This window comes from Aedes albopictus, chromosome 3, assembly GCF_035046485.1.
Source record: "Aedes albopictus strain Foshan chromosome 3, AalbF5, whole genome shotgun sequence".
Taxonomy (NCBI): domain Eukaryota; kingdom Metazoa; phylum Arthropoda; class Insecta; order Diptera; family Culicidae; genus Aedes; species Aedes albopictus.
Window position 1 is genome coordinate 28,536,429 of NC_085138.1, and position 16,320 is coordinate 28,552,748.

General features: G+C 42.2%; 1 protein-coding gene across 9 annotated transcripts in view; it reads right to left on the reverse strand.

The window, feature by feature from the left end:
* The window catches only part of LOC109426167 (interference hedgehog-like), a 282,604-nt gene extending 271,129 nt beyond the window's left edge, over window positions 1-11,475 (reverse strand). For 4 of the 9 annotated variants that reach the window (XM_062860337.1, XM_062860335.1, XM_062860338.1 and 1 more), the window contains exons 1-2: window positions 11,188-11,475; window positions 664-1,524 (exon numbers count right to left, since the gene is read on the reverse strand). The gene's annotated coding sequence lies outside the window, so the exon portion shown is untranslated. Of the gene's footprint in view, window positions 1-663; window positions 1,563-10,852; window positions 11,168-11,187 lie in introns of those variants that run through there. The other 5 variants (XM_062860332.1, XM_062860334.1, XM_062860330.1 and 2 more) reach the window with 3 other exon arrangements.
* Between the last annotated feature and the right edge of the window lie 4,845 nt (window positions 11,476-16,320).

Consider the following 16,320-nt stretch of genomic DNA (forward strand, 5'->3'; position numbering starts at 1 on the left):
AGGATAGGCTAAAGAGCCCAAAATAATCAATTGAAACTCCTCATCATACTCTACTCGAAAATTTGTATCCATTTGGGAAAATGGGCACAATTCAAGTTTGGCATTGCGTGATGTCAATTTGTGTCATTATCTTTCCTAACATTTGTAATGTTCTGTGTATTTTGATAGATTAAAACATTGAAATATTAGTTTTCTGTTGGGTTTGTAAACATTTAAGACTTTTACACAATTGTTGTTGAATCTCGGCAATTTTACTTGCTCTTTTATCAAGATTGGCACCACCGAGCGCTCAGCAAACTTGTTTTTAAACGAGATTACTGAAATTTAGGAAAGATATTGCTAAAATTCAAGTAACAAAAGTCATTTTTGGTTGAAACCAGCATAATGGTGTTCTGATCACACGTCGGTGTCAACGTTTAACGGACTCAATTTAAAACACGAGAAAGTCAGCATCACCGCTAAGTGGATTAATAAGTCTTTTCAAGTTTTCCAATGCCTGCTTTGCTGCGTTCTTTCTCGACTTGACTTCAACTGACGGCGCGGCAATCCAACCAAGCAACCCATCGCCCAACATGAAGAAAGAGAGATGTGTGGTTGTTATTATTATCTTCCCGCGCCCTCCTTCACCTGCATCTTCGTCACCGCCTGTTCGCTCTCACTCACCGTTGCTAGTAGAGTAGTTGCTTGCTTCTCAAGTTGATATGTTGAACGCTGTTGTGTGTTGTTGTTGTTGTTGTTGTAGCCCTTGGCGGCAGTTTGTCAGTTCCTCGTTCTTTCTACGTCTCTGACTCTGGGTTATTTGCTTCTACTTCGTCTCTGTTTGCGCTGTTATTAGTGGGTAATTTCTAAATTCTGAATTGTGTATGACTGTTGCTTTTAGGGTTCTTCTCTATCATGCCTTGGTGTACGTGTGTCCAACCGACACGGCAGGTTTTGACGTTTCTCCACTTTGCTTCTTAACGAACGTTACTCGATCTTTCACGAAAAATTGGTCTTCCAACGCAAAAAATCGAATCGGCATCCAGATACAGAGAGATCACCTGAGAATCATCTATCTCACCACAATGTGCCAGTCGTGCTCTCGCTCACTGACTCACTTGTCACTTGACAACCGCGGGTAATCTCCTTCGATTCTTACCCACGATCACTGCTGACAGACGGGACTCAAATTCGATTCAGAAGAAATATATACATTCCTACACAGAAAAATCACTGAAACAGCACTTTTCTTCCTGCTTCGAGGGGCTCTTGGCCGTCGTCCCACACACTTCCCAAAACAACAGCAAAAAGCTCCACTACTTGATCACCGGATCGTTCGTTCACTCACACTCACACACGGAGCACAACAACACAAACGATCGAAGTCGGAGATGGCTCTTTTCTCCTCGGTGGCGCGCTGGCTGCTTGCACTGCACTGATTTCTTTCTCCGTTGTGCGCAATCTTTCGCCTGCCAGAGACGGGTTAATCTTCTCTCTTCGCTTTTAATATTTCGCGTTCACTTGTCACTTCGCATATGCGGGTTGCTACGACAACCAACGGCAGAGATGAGAATTATATGATGCTAAGGGGGAATCGGTTTAATACGCGCCATTTGGGTGAAATGACCCACTGCAATGTATCCTTGATGTTCTTATTTTTTCACTAACAAAAATTAGAGGTCCATAATCTTAAAAACTATTAAAGTTAATGATTTTAGCCATTTATGTTGTAAGATTGTGAATATTTTCACATATTTGAAGGTCAAAATGCGACAAATGTCCAGTTCACTCGCGAAATATATTATTTACTTAAAAAAAACGCTGTTTAATTGCTAGTACCTACTTCAGAAGTATTGAGATTTGTAAAGAAATGTTCTAGGAAATCTATTCAGAAATTCCTCTGAGAATTTCCATGAATATTCTATCCAGAATTCTTCCTTAAATTCCTTCCGGAAAACCTTGGATTTCTACGCAATTTCTGACAGAATTCTTCAGGCCACTTCTTCCGAAGTTCTTCCTTGAATTTATCTTGGGATGTTTCCTGGAGGTTTGCAGAAGTTTCTTTTGGAATTTCTCCAAGCCTTTCTGGGATTTCCACCATAGGTCTTCTTAGTGTTTCTGCAAGTGTTTTTCACGGGGTTTTTTTCCAGAGGTTTTCATAGTATTGATCCCAAAGTTTTTTGGAGGATTCCTTCCGGAGATCCTAACGAAATTCTCTCAAAGTTTCTTCGGGATTTATCTTAGTGGATTTATTGAAAAACTTCTGCACAAGTAGTTCCAAGGCTTTCTCTTAAAGTTACTCGGGTAATTTCCCCCGTAATTCCTCCAGGAATATCTCTCAGTTTTGAGATTTCCTCTCTGTACAGCCTAAATACCTCTACCCGAAATATCTCCAAGAAGTTTTTCTTAGTTGTCCCCATTTTTAGGGGGTTTCTACCGAAATTTCAAAATTAAATTCTTCTCGTTCTCGTTAATACTCAAAGGAATCCCGGGAAAATTATCGATAGCGATACTGAAAAGAAGCAGCTGAAAACCCCCTAACAGAAATCTCAGGACTCATACGGTTATCAACCAACCCGGAATTCATTATAGAATCTCTGGTAAAGGAAGAAGTTGAAGGAGCTGTACGGTACCCGAATCTTTTTGTTCAGCGAGCGGTACAAGTGTTTCCAGACTATCAAGAACGAAGCGGACGACTTTCTAGCGTATACTGGAACTGTGACCCGGTGCAGTGAAGACTTCAAGCTCGACAAAAAGCCTGATCTTCATGTGCGGATTGCGATCTTCAAAGGACGCTGACATCCGGACGAGATTTGTGTCCAAGCTAGGGGCCAACACAGAAGGTGAATCCACCCTGGAATCACTAATTTTCGAGTGCCAACGCCTGCAGAACCTCAAGCACGATACAGTCATGATGGAATAGAGGAAATCGGTTAGCTCAATCTGTGCCGTCAAGCAGACGAAGCCCCAACCACTCGCAATCGGTTCCAAGCAGAAAAAGAGATCTGATGGTTCGAACTGCACTTTGCTGTATTTCTTTAGAAAATAATTCCTAGATTCCTTCAACATCACTCCTTTTAGGATTACCCAGCAGTTTTTCCTGGGATTCTTCAAGGAATTCCTCACGTGGATTCTCTGCCATCTTATTCCCTCTAGGATTTCGTTTTGTGATTCCCCAGGGAGCTATATCCAATATTCTTTTTGGGATTCCTTCAGAAGTTCAAACTGGATCCTTCCAGGAGTTTTTTCTGGGATTCCTCCAGAAACTTCTTCCAGGAATCCTTCGGAGATTCCTTCTGGTTCAAGGGATTTCTTCCAGGATTCCTCCAGGAATCCTCCAAAAATCCTTCATCCGAGATTCTTCTAATAGCTTCTTATGGAATGTCTTCCATATAAAGAGATTATTTTCGACTTCCAGAAGGTATTCCCGCAAAATGGAACCCCGAAAGGAACTGTTGGAGGAAAATGAGAAGGAACTTGTTATTGTTTCCTTGCGGTAATCCTGCAAGAGTTTCATGAAGAATTCCATGAACAAAAACTGATGGAGAAGTTCCTCGAGATGGTCCAAAAATTCCCTTATAAACTCCAGGAGGATTACCACTAAAAACATCAAAAAGAATTTCAGAGTGAATCTCCGGAGGAATTTCAGAAGGGTCAACAGAAATTCCAGACGGAACTCTTGGTCTGTATAGTATTCAGGGAATAACATGAACTGGTTTATTCGATAGCAGATAATGGAATGAACTGTTCAACAAAATAACATACAAAGTTGCCTTGATGATTCCCGGTTGCTTGTTTACTACGTTTCGCTTCCGGGTACAAAGCATGGCTGACTATGCCACAACTACTCCCCCTTCGTATCCAGAAAGAGTCTCTAGATGAATCCCGGAAGCAATTTCTTAAAGAATTCCTGGAAGAAGTTTTAGGAGGAATCCCCGTAAGAGTTTCCAAAGCAATCCCAGAAGAAATTAATGAAACAATTCCAGAAGCAATTTCTGACAGAACCCGCAAGAAGATCCCGGAAGAATCCCGAAAGGAATCGCGGAGGAATCCCGGAAGGGGTTTCCGCAGGAATCCTGGAAGTAGTTCCTGGTGATATTACCGTAGGAATCCCGGAAGGAATTCTTGAAGCAATCCCAGAAGTAGCTTCTGAAAAAATCACGGAAGAACTTCCAGGAGGAATCCCAGAGATGCTTTTGGAGGAATACTGAAAGAAGTTCTTTTCAGGGATCTTGTAGCATTCCTGAAAGATTTCAGAAAGAATTCCTAAAAAAAATCCCAGGAGAATTTCCGGGAAGACTCTCCTAAAGGATTAACCCAGCAACTTTTCTTGCGAGATTCATTTTGGGGTTTCTTCATTAACTATTCCGGGATCCCTTCTGATATTCCTCAAAGGTTCAATCTGAGATTCATCCACGAACCCTCGGCAATAATTTCTAGAGAAATCGAGGAAAGATTCTCTAGAAGAATCCCGGGAGTACTTCCTAAAAGAATCCAGGCAAGAGCTTTTGATAATATCTCAGGTGGAACCTCTTTAGGAATCTCAGAAGGAACTCCTGGGAAAAAAAAACAGAGGGAACTGTGCCCTGATGCCCACATCTACCTTGCAATACAGACGTGTCTGTGACTTTCAACACGTTGCGTGACGCTACTCTCGAATGTCCAGTCCTCCAACAACTGGCAAAGTTCATCAAACATGGGTGGCTTTCCAAATTCGAAAACATTTCCATCACAGCAATTAATACACCTCTTCTTCGCTCATCGAGACGCACAATCAGTAGTAAAGGACTGCCTCATGATGTCTAACAGCTTGATCATTCCGGAGAACTTCCGTCAACGTATCCTCAAGTATCTCCATAGAGGGAATCAATACAAGGAGAGGATGAAAGCTGTTGCACGCAGTTTTGTATATTGGCCAAGGATCGATGACAGCATTTCCGATTTTGTTCCTCTCTCCTCTTCTTGGCGTAACGTCCTCACTGGGACAAAGCCTGCTTCTCAGCTTAGTGTTCAATGAGCACTTCCACAGTTTTTAACTGAGAGCTTCCTCTGCCAATGACCATTTTGCATGTGTATATCGTGTGGCAGGCACGAAGATACTCTATGCCCAAGGAAGTCAAGGAAATTTCCTTTACGAAAAGATCCTGGACCGACCGGGAATCGAACCCGTCACCCTCAGCATGGTCATGCTGAATACATGTGCGTTTACCGCCTCGGCTATATGGGCCCTTATTTTGTTAGAAGTTGCGAAAGATGCGCTATCCATTCTCCCAAGGAACGTCAACACATTTTGCTGACCCGCTCAACGGTTTGTACTTTCTGGTAGTCGTTAGCGCTTCGTCGAACCGGTCAGAAATTTGCATCGTACGATCTCCGACAACAGCAGAAGTTACCGAAGTCCTGAACGAGCTGTTTTCACGTTTTAGCATTCCCAACGTCAAAGTTTCTTATAATGGCACACAACCCACATCGTTCGTAGTTCTTAGCAAATAAAACGGTGTTCAATACCACCGGATCTCAGCGTAGGCTAATGGCCAGGCGGAACGATTCGTTGATACTCTGAAGAACAATGTCAACGATGGAGACGCTCCAGACTTTCCTTCAAGTAGACCGGACCAGCCCAAGTCGTGTGCTGGCAAGACTTCATCCCAGCTGATACTTGATCGGAACATGAGGACAACTTTGGATCTCCTTCATGATCAACCAAAACCAGCGATTCGCAATCTCCACCATGAAAAGCAGTTCAATCGAAAGCATGACTTGGATACACAAGACTTCCATAGAGGTGACAGGTGTACAGCAGCAGGTCTACAAGGTCGATTCAGCCATAACGTGCTACTAGACGACTGGCATGGATGAAGGAAGTTTATTAGCTTATTTATTAGGTCGCATTCAAACCAACTCAAGCTCCGTTCCAGTGAAGTATCATCGGTCGCAACAGCTGCATCGCAAGTCCAAAGAATGAAGCAAGAGACGATTCCAAATTCATCGACCTCCACTGTTGCCGACATGATCCCAACTATTCCCATGGATACTCGTAAAATCTCTGAATGAATCCTGGGGTCTTAAGAACTCTTTTGGGGATTAGGATGTCTTTCAGAGGTTCGTCATAGATTTACTATAGGAAATCTATTTAGAATTCATTCCAAACTTCCTCTGAAGATTTTTCTCGTAGTTCTATCCAGCATTCTTGCTTGTATTCCTTCCGAGTCTTCCATCAAATTCTTACACAGTTTCTCACAGAATTCTTCCCATGATTTCTCCCGAAGTTTTTTTCTTGAATGAATGCCGAGGTTTGTTTCTGATTTTCTCCAGAAGCTTCTCCCAACATTCCATCCGGAGGTTCTCCCGGAGTTACTCCCAGAGATCTTTCTGGGTGTTTTCGGTGTTTCTTCCGGGATTTCTGAGTTGTTTCTGAAATTTCTACCAGAGTTCTTCCTAGATACCTGCAGGGGGTTTCCATGCGGTTTCTACACAGTGGCACCTCCCAGGATATCTTCCAATAGTTTCATATTCATATTCATTGGAATTCATTCCACAATAGTCTCCCAAAGTTTCTTCAGGGATTTCTCTTAGTGGGCTTACGCTCGTGATTTTCACGAGACTACAACAGTTGCTCCAGAGATTTACTCCAAACCATTTTCCGGGATTTCTCGGGTAGTTTACCCGTGAATTTATCTCAAAGAATTACAATATTTCTCCCAGAATAACTTTTTTTTCTTTCTCTATTTTTCCCATGTTTACATTTAGAGGGGTTTACGTATTTGATCCCATAAATGGTTCTTTCCGATGTTTGTTCGGTGTTCTTTAAGAGTTTTTGAGTGTTATTGCTGAGATTTCTACCACCAGATTCACTCCCAGGATTTCTTCCAGAGGTTTACCCGATATGCTTTAGGAGTTTCTTGTTAGATTCCAGGATGAATCTAAGGTCCTTCCTAAATTTCTCTAGATGGTATTCTGGTTTAGCTATGCATCAGTTTCTCCCGGGATTTTTGCAGAAGTTTTCCAATGTTTCTCTTGGATTTCATCCCAGTATTTTGGCTGTAGTTTTTTCCGTAATTTTTAAGAGTTCCTTCTTAAATTTCCTTAACATTTTCTCCCGAAAAAAACTCCCTTTTCTTCGAATGAGTATAATCAGTTTCGTACCTTTTAATTCCGCCCTAATTGCTTATCCTTTGACAGATACGCGTATTTCGACTACCACTTGTAATCTTCCTCAGTGTCAGTTATCCGCTGGATTTTCACTGGATATCTGACACTGAGGATGATTACAAATGGTAGTCGAAATACGCGTATCTGTCAAGGGATAAGCAATTAGGGCGGAATTAAAAGGTACGAAACTGTTTACACTCATTCGAAGAGGGTATTCTGCTTAGAGGGTTCGAAAAGTCGGTACAAGACTCCCATTTCTGTTCAGGATTTCTTCCGAAGTTCCGAGATTTCTCAAAAAAGTCTTTGAAGAGTTTCTCTCAAGATTTTACCTGGATTCTTTCAGACATTTTGCCGGCAATTTCTTACAAGGAATTTCGTGAGTTATCCCAGGAGAAATTTCGAGAAAAAGTCATTGAAAATCGCTGCAAGAACTTCGGGAGCAACTGTTGAAGGTATTTGCGAACTAGCATTAAGCATCTCGGGACAATTTCTGGTAGGGATTCCGTAAAGAACTCTTGGAACAATCCCGAGAAAATTTGTTAAATAAATCTCAGGTGGATCACAGCAATAGCTCCTGCAGAAATCTCAGAAGGTACTGCGAAACAAAAAATCTTAGGAGAAAGTTAAGGGTAAATTAGGACAAAATCTGATTGGCATCTCAGGACTGGAAACTGGTCCGAGATAAATCTCGGAAGAAACTACGTGAGAAATCTCTGGTGGGGCTCTGGAACTTTTTTTTTGTAAAAAAAATTCTCTCTTAAGGTGAATATATAACGAAGCCACACCTCGATTTTTCAATAGCACAAACCAAAAGAACCAAAAGACGGATTGCGCTGAAAAGTTGATCGATTGGTGACCCGCTAGTGGTGACCAGTCGATCAACTTTTCAGCAAAAACCAACACTCGGTTCTTCAAATTTGTGCTTCTGAAAATTCGAAGTGTGGCTTCGTTATATATTCACCTTAAGCAAATCCGTGGAAAACTCCCTAAGAATCTTGAAGGAGCTCTTGTAGAAATCCCACGAATAACTCCTGTAGCAACTCTGAAAGAAATCCCGGGAAGATCTCCTGAGGAAGTCCAAAGAGGAACCCCAGGAGAAACTCCGCGACAACATATGCCGTATATCCTTAAAGAAACTCTTGTGCAAATCTCAGGATAAATCCTGATAGAAATCGCAAGAAAATGTCTTTGGGCAAAACGGAGGATGATTTCCACGAAAGGCTCTGGGAGCAATACCAGGAAAACATCAGAAAGGAATGCTGGAAAAAGCTTCCGTAAGAAACCCGTGAAAAAAACTCCAGAAAAAAATTGATCGGAATTCAAAAATTCTGAAAGATTCACTAGGAAGAATCCAGGAAAAAAATGTTCGAATTTTGGTAAAATACCGCCGGTCGTAATACGGAAGAACCTCTGGAAGAAATTAAAAAGGAATACTAAGAAAAATGGCGTATAAAAAACGGGAGGAATCTTGTGTGAAATCCTAAGGCAATCCAAGAGTTATTTCAAGAAAATTTTCAGAAAGAAACCCTGACAGCATTTGTAGGAAATGAAAGTAGCGGAGTTTCAAACTTCCAGATACATCCGCGGAAATTCTCACATTTAATTTGTAGGATTTATCGGAATAGTCGCCTTGCCGGAAATATCTGCTAGGTTTAGGAGCCCTCCTATTGTTCCTCTAGCATGGTAATCCAGATTTCTTATCATTAGAAAAGATTCGAAGGTAGTATCAACACGTATTCTATCTATGGTAGTATGGTCCTAGGACGTGTATGAGGATTGTCTCCTTCCCTTCTGTTACCAAAGCACAAAGGTTCGGGACTGATCTCTGACTGTTGACAAGATTGACGCAATCCTCCAACGATCGAGTGCTGCTCCGCTGCGACAGGGATGGGATACCTTAGAAAGTTGTACATAGAGACCTCTACGTTCTTTCACTGGAATTTAGGTGTTATTAGTGGATGTGTAAAGTCCAAATGCAGTTATCCAAATTCGCTTTTGATTTAGCTTGCTTTTCGAATAATGATCCACAAGCTTCTGTAAAACCTTCAGCATTGCGGTACAACACATTTGTTTTGATGGTTCTAATCACAAAGATGGAGTAGAGCTCATGTTCGAAAGAAGTAAACACTACATATTCGAAAACTTGTTTATTCATACCAACAATGCAGTGAACTCTGTGGACTCTACTTCTGAGTCGATCTACAAGCAGTAAAGTTCGCTTATTTTTCTTCACGTTGTTTTTTATCGGGGCAAAATTTCCTTTAGCATTCAAGATATTCTCTGAGTATGCCAGGTTTTTTACTGTTGAATACAGCTTCCTGAGGATTCAGGTTGTAGACACCCTGCAAGTGCTCCACACAATGGATACGTTTGTTTGTGCGTGGCACATGTCCGTGCCCAAGGGAGGGGTTGTGGAGTTGAACCCCTCCCAATACAGAAGTTTCATATACAACAATACATAACTACGCTACTTGCCACCTTTCCTGTGCACAAGCCTGGCGTAGTTTGACAGTTCCTCATGGGAAAACTGTCAAAAACGTAAACATCGATGTTATGACCGGAGGAATCCTAATTGCTTCTGTACTGTTTAACGTTCGTTGAAAGACTGATTCGATATCTCTGAAGACGTGTCATACTGCTATTATCAAAGCCTACTTTTCTGTTCTAACGACTCATTACTACATTCGGTCCTTCTCAACAATCGACTAAGCGGATTCTGTGTTTCATGCATCAAAAATGTTTGATCCATTTTTTCCGCATACAAACGATGACAGTAGAAGTGACAGCTGTATTACCGATGTTCAGCAATGGATGACATGATTGCTGCTGTCTCGATGATATTGTTTGCTTATTGCTGTAAAATCTGTGTTTGTTGATGGATTCAGCTAAAAATGTCAGTTTCAAATGTTTCCACGTATTTCGCAGACATCTCTGCAACACATTTTACATTATTTTTATCTTTGCTTCAACAGATTTGATTTACAGTTTTCAATATTTGGAATAAACTTTTCTTTAAATCTGAAGGAAGCTTGACGACTTTATACCAAACGGTAAGAGTATTTTTTGCCGTATCAGTCTTGGTAGCAGCAAAAACGGTTTTGCATCTACATCCGACGGTTTCGGTAATTTGTTTTACCTCTTTCAAGGACTAGAAGCTTGATTTCTTGTGTGAAGAGCTCTACGGAAAGTTGTCGATGTATTGGATTTACAATGGCGCTCACTTCTGTGCATGTGTGCCAATAATTGTGCTGCACACTGTATTGTAGGTGGCGTGTTTTATGCACAGTGACTAAATCCCTGCCTCTGATTTTGTTATACTCGTTTGACAGCCAGTCTGCTTGTTGGTTTTGTTAACTTTGTTTTCTTTAAACTTTTGTGTGCCCACCACTACTATGGATATCTTCATGTGTTTCATGGCTAAAATCGAGTCACTCCTTAGAGAAGGCGCGTATTATCCCGATCTCCCCTACTTCGGCGACGTCGGCGACAGTGGCGGCGATCTTCGCGTTCTCTCGTCTCTCTTCTTCTCGCCACTCGTCGTCACCCACGTTACGTCCGCTTCCGTCCGATGCGATGATGAGGGAACCGATGCCTGCGCGCGAGGCTTGTTAAAAATACCACCCAAACACAGCGGTCGCTACACAACACGTATGTAGGTCCAACCCACCCCAAACGATCGGTTCATCAAATCCGTCTTCGTAGTACTCGCTCGCGTACTCACCGCCGTGTATGTACCACTTCCGAGTGTTTTTCTTCAACAGACCCAAAACTTTGACCACACTTATTTTTGGCAAAAAAAAACAATCTCAAACGGAAACCAAAATATGATCCGCTTTCCACCGAATTTTCACTCATTCACTCATTCACTGAAAATCACTAATCCACCGAATTCCACCCGTAACCCTACAGCGACCCGAATTCCTTAGAAACGCATCTCTCGATCACCCAGCCTTATAGCAGAGGTCCACCGATGATCATATTAGGTCAAGCCCATCCGAACTCGCGGCGACTCAAGGTACGCTCGGTTCGGTCTCAGTGTCGTCGTATGATAGCTACCTAGTATGTAGCCCCGAAAGTTCAGGACCACCGTCGTCGGTGCTATAATCTTGGACGCGCGATCTTGGCCAAAAACAGAAACTGAGGAACGAGAGAGAAAATCAAATTTCCTCCCAACCAACCGCGACTCACTCACGGACTGCGACGACGACGACGAACGATCCACTACCGACCACACGAGAAAACACTTGCGAGCGGGAACGATGAATGTGAACGACTGACCCGTTCCGGCGAAGCGACCAACGGGTGAACCCTTCTTTTCTTCGCCGGATGGCGGTTCGTCTTGTGCTCTTCTGTGCGGGTTCGTCGCCAAGAATGTGGGAAGATGAGGGAGAATCGACAAAAATGAGTAACAACTGTGACTGGTGTGAGTAAACTATGTAATATGCGTGAATGAGGGAGTGGAATTTCAGAATGGGAGAGTGATGCAACGGATCCGCCGGTGACCAAGACGCCCAACGTAAGGTGAGTTTTTATTTACAAACAGAGAGCGGAAAAGTGCATTCACCGCTGCTGCCGCCCGGTCGAAGCAGGAGCCGGCGACGAGAGGATGCTTATCTTGAATGGCTTGAGAAAACGGATGAATGGAAGAGCGTAGCTACGTGAGAGAGTTGCAACCTGAGAGCGGGAATGAATGGAGAGTTCTTAGACAGATAGTTCAAATGAGAGATGTGGAAACCACTGGGCTGCATCGAAACAGTGAACAACTGGAGAGTTTGTACGGTACATTCCAACTATTTTATTCTATTGGCGATTAAAAGTAGAGGTTATGTCGAGAAAATTTGGAAGTTTGAAAGAGAAACACCAGTTTCCTATCAGCTTAATCATCCATTTTTTGATAAATTTGCCGGTTATGTAAATCGATTATTTCTACCCGGTTTTCACAATAAAGAATATCTGGAACTAGGGGCAAGACACTGTGCAAACGAGAGTAACTCTGAGAAGTTTTAAGTAACTCTTTTCACCAATGGTCGACGACACACCCCTAAAACTGCAAGAAAGGCGAGATATCGGGAGCAATCCGGAGGAATTCTGAGTAACTCTGTGAAGGAAAATGTACTCTCCAGCACAGTGTCTTGCCCCAAGATCTGGAACGACTCAATCACAAAAATAAGAATTTCTTATTTAATAGGATTTCACTAAATACACTGAAGTTTTTTTTACGACGGTAATGGTACCGCGTAAAAAAAACCGCGTAAAAAACCGCGTTATTTCAAAAAACGTCGTAAAAAAGTCAAGTCACGTTAGTTGTAATCCTGACTATTTTGCGCGTGTTTTTAAAAAAAACTCGGTTTTTACGACAAGTATTGAAATAACGCGGTTTTTTATGCGGTTCCGCGTAAAAAAACCGCGTAAAAAAAACTTCAGTGTATAACCTCTCTTTAGAAGGCCAATTGTAGAGGCACTCATTTTATTTTCGAAAGCTTTGTTACTGTTATTGAAACTGTTACTGTTACTGTTACTGTTACTCTTACTATTACTATTACTGTTACTCTTACTCCTACTGTTACTGTTACTGTTACTGTTACTGTTACTGTTACTCTTACTCTTACTCTTACTCTTACTCTTACTCTTACTCTTACTCTTACTCTTACTCTTACTGTTACAGTTAGTGTTACTGTTACTGTTACTCTTACTCTTACTCTTACTCTTACTCTTACTCTTACTCTTACTCTTACTCTTACTCTTACTCTTACTCTTACTCTTACTGTTACTGTTACTGTTACTGTTACTCTTACTCTTACTCTTACTCTTACTCTTACTCTTACTCTTACTCTTACTCTTACTCTTACTCTTACTCTTACTCTTACTCTTACTCTTACTCTTACTCTTACTCTTACTCTTACTCTTACTCTTACTCTTACTCTTACTCTTACTCTTACTCTTACTCTTACTCTTACTCTTACTCTTACTCTTACTCTTACTCTTACTCTTACTCTTACTCTTACTCTTACTCTTACTCTTACTCTTACTCTTACTCTTACTCTTACTGTTAATGTTACTGTAACTGTTAGTTCTGGTTCTGGTTCTGGTTCTGGTTCTGGCTCTGGTTCTGTTTCTGTTTTTTCTTTTTTTGTTCTGAAAGAACATAAAGCAGTGCTGATGAGTAGTGCAGATCTTACGCACGCGATGAATCGCACCAAAAATAATAGTAGTTAGTTATCTAACAACCCGATGAGCTAATTGGGAGTACCAGCAATGCGAACTTCATAAGTTGGGAGCGTTTGTCACAAAGTAGCGTGACCTCTTGTTTTGTTGAACAATGGAGCATGGTCAACATGTAGAAGAGAGCTTGAGAATTCAAGCTTCAAAAGTTCTTCAAGACAGAGGCGGTGAAGTACGACGAGGTGCTGAGGTTCATGAGGAGTGAAAATCGGGTCTCAGTGTGGGTGTGGGTGTCCCGACCAGAAAAATATATCGAGTTTATAACACATTGTGTTATGATGATATGAAAATTTTTTATAACTTGTTTTGTTATAAACTAGATGCAGGATGATGTTAAAATAACTAAAACTGTAACAAAAAGTGCACCGGTCTAATCAAAATAATAACCTATTTTGTTATAATCAGAACAAAATTATAACACAATATGATATAAATTTTAGCTTCAAGAAAACTTGTTTCTATCATATTTTGATACAATTGTGTAAAATGATGTTCTGAATGTCAAAGATTTTTTTTTAATTTCTTTTTGTTTGTGAATTTTAACTTAAGCTAATGCTTCACACAGAATGTCAAAGAATCAGAACTAAATTATTTCACAATGAGTTATTGAACAACATTTATAACATAATATCACAGACAAACAGATATATTACTTAGAAGAAATTTGCTTCAAAAACATCGTTTGGTATCTCACTAGCACCCTCTATAATGCTCAATCCGAAGCATCCATTTGCAGGTGTTGTTTCCCTCGGCTCGATGTAACAACTTTGCAGATGACGACTCCCCCGCGACGTCATCCATTCATAAAACATGAATGAAGGTTCATGATTGAGTCATTTTATGTAAACATTGATCGGCGTCGCGTTCATTTCTCTCCAAAATTGAGAGGTGACGGTGGCACAGCAGCGCCACCATGACACTTGCGAGCACAGTCCGAACCACACTATATATCCAAAACAACCGTTAAATCGTGCGATGATTTCAATTTGAGTAGTATGTCTGTTTGTCTGTGATAATATGATACAATTGAGTTGTAATATTTATAAACACCAATGATGTTAAACATGATTATATCACAATGAGTTATACATATCATGGTTTGTTATAATTATGTTATATTTTTGTTAGAATCTTCTAGTCGGGGTGGATGTGAAAAGCACCAGGGCGGGAGAAATGGTTATGGTGCTCAAGAAAAACGTAACAGATGAAGGTACATCCTACAAGGCGCCCAATATTTTCTGGGCGATGAGGTGGAATAAACCTTTCAGGACGCAACGGAGGTGGCAATGTAGAAACCTGGATGAGATGTTTAACTAAGTGACTGGTCAGTAAGTCCGCTCAGTATCTACGAACCGCCAAAGGCGTGCTTCTGGTGACTCGAGCAAAGCCACACGTCGTGGGAGTAAAAAGTAGAGGCCCCGATAGGAGCAAACTCTGCAGAGAATGCGTAGTGGAAGGTCACATCGTTAAAGAGTGCAATTGGGCACAAAAGAGCCTGAACTTCTATCCGTCCCTTGACGGTCTTATAACCTGCGTTTCGATGCAGCTCGCTGATCCTTGTATCGAAGGGGCGTTCAGGATAAGGCGAAGCAGTCGGTTCTGGACCACCTGCAGCTTCTTTCTGTGGGTCTCTGCACACCGGCATGGCGTAGTTCACCATCGGAGCGATGATGATTTTGAAGACGGCCAGCTTGTTCCGTCGCCACAATCGAGACCGCCATGAGATTAGCGAATACAGGGACTTCAACAGGTCAATGCACCTGTTCTTCAGGTTGTCGGTGTGCGTCCGGTAGGTCCTCTTGTTATTCATGAACACCCCAAGGTAGCCAACTTCGTCTGACCAGGGGACAATGCGGCCGTTGATCCGGATGTAGCAGTATCGGGCCCAGGAGACTGCCTTGGGGAACTCCTGCTGGGACCGCTTGGAGCTCGGACCCTGTTCCTGCGAGATGGACTCAGAAAGATCTGTTAGCGAGATAATTTCTTACCATTCTTGCCAGGTACGTTGGAAATCCTGCCTGCACCAGCTTGTGAACGAGACCGTCGCGCCAGACGTTGTCGAAGGCCTTCTCGACGTCCAGGAGAACCATCGCCGTGTTGTTGGACAGGGCAGCTGCTAGCTGCCGATAGCAGGGTGATGGGTCGATAGCTTGACGCGTTGGTTGGGTCCTTCCAAGCTTCGGGATGGGAATAACTTTGCCTACCTTCCACCTGGATGGAAAGTGTCCCAGTTGGAACAAAATTACAAAAAGAACAAAGAATCTCCTTTCACATCTTTATTCACTCCGTTTTCTTACTGCCTTTTCCCTATCTTTCCCTACTAATCCTTTCTTTCCTATTCTAGCCACTCTTCTTTCTTCTCTTCACATACCTTTCTTCTTCTTCGCCCTATCGGGCCGATTCCTTCCCTGCTCCTTCCCGGCAACTCCGCAATCCTTCACCAATCCACTAATTCCGCATTCTCCATTCAATCCGCCACATCCTCGCACTTCCCGCTCCTCGTACCTTTATTTCCATTGCAATCCAACTACTCCCGCACCGCCGCGTCCCTCTTTGGCCGTCCAGCAGCGACCAATAGCCGGATGAGGGCCGTCAAACGGTGCCGTCCGCACATCTCCATTCCGTCCAATTCTGTCCACCTTTCGCTCCTCACTTTCTCCACTGTCCATAAGGAGCCCTGATGGAAAAAACACATCAAAACAACGTCTTCACTTAACTTCTCATGGTGTTTACCTTCCGAAGAAAGGCTCCTTTTCTCCAAGCACAGTACCGTGGCTTTGATCTTCGGTTTTCGACCTTCAAATTGGCCAACACAATGATTCTCTTCCCAATCTCGTTCGCAGACTGTGCGACGGAAGTTTACACCACTGACTGGTTCGAAAGGTATAGAACGACGAACTGACTCGACGATCAGCTTTTCTGTTGTAGGCTGTGTCGGTTGTCTGCTGGTTGTTGCGAGTGTTTAGT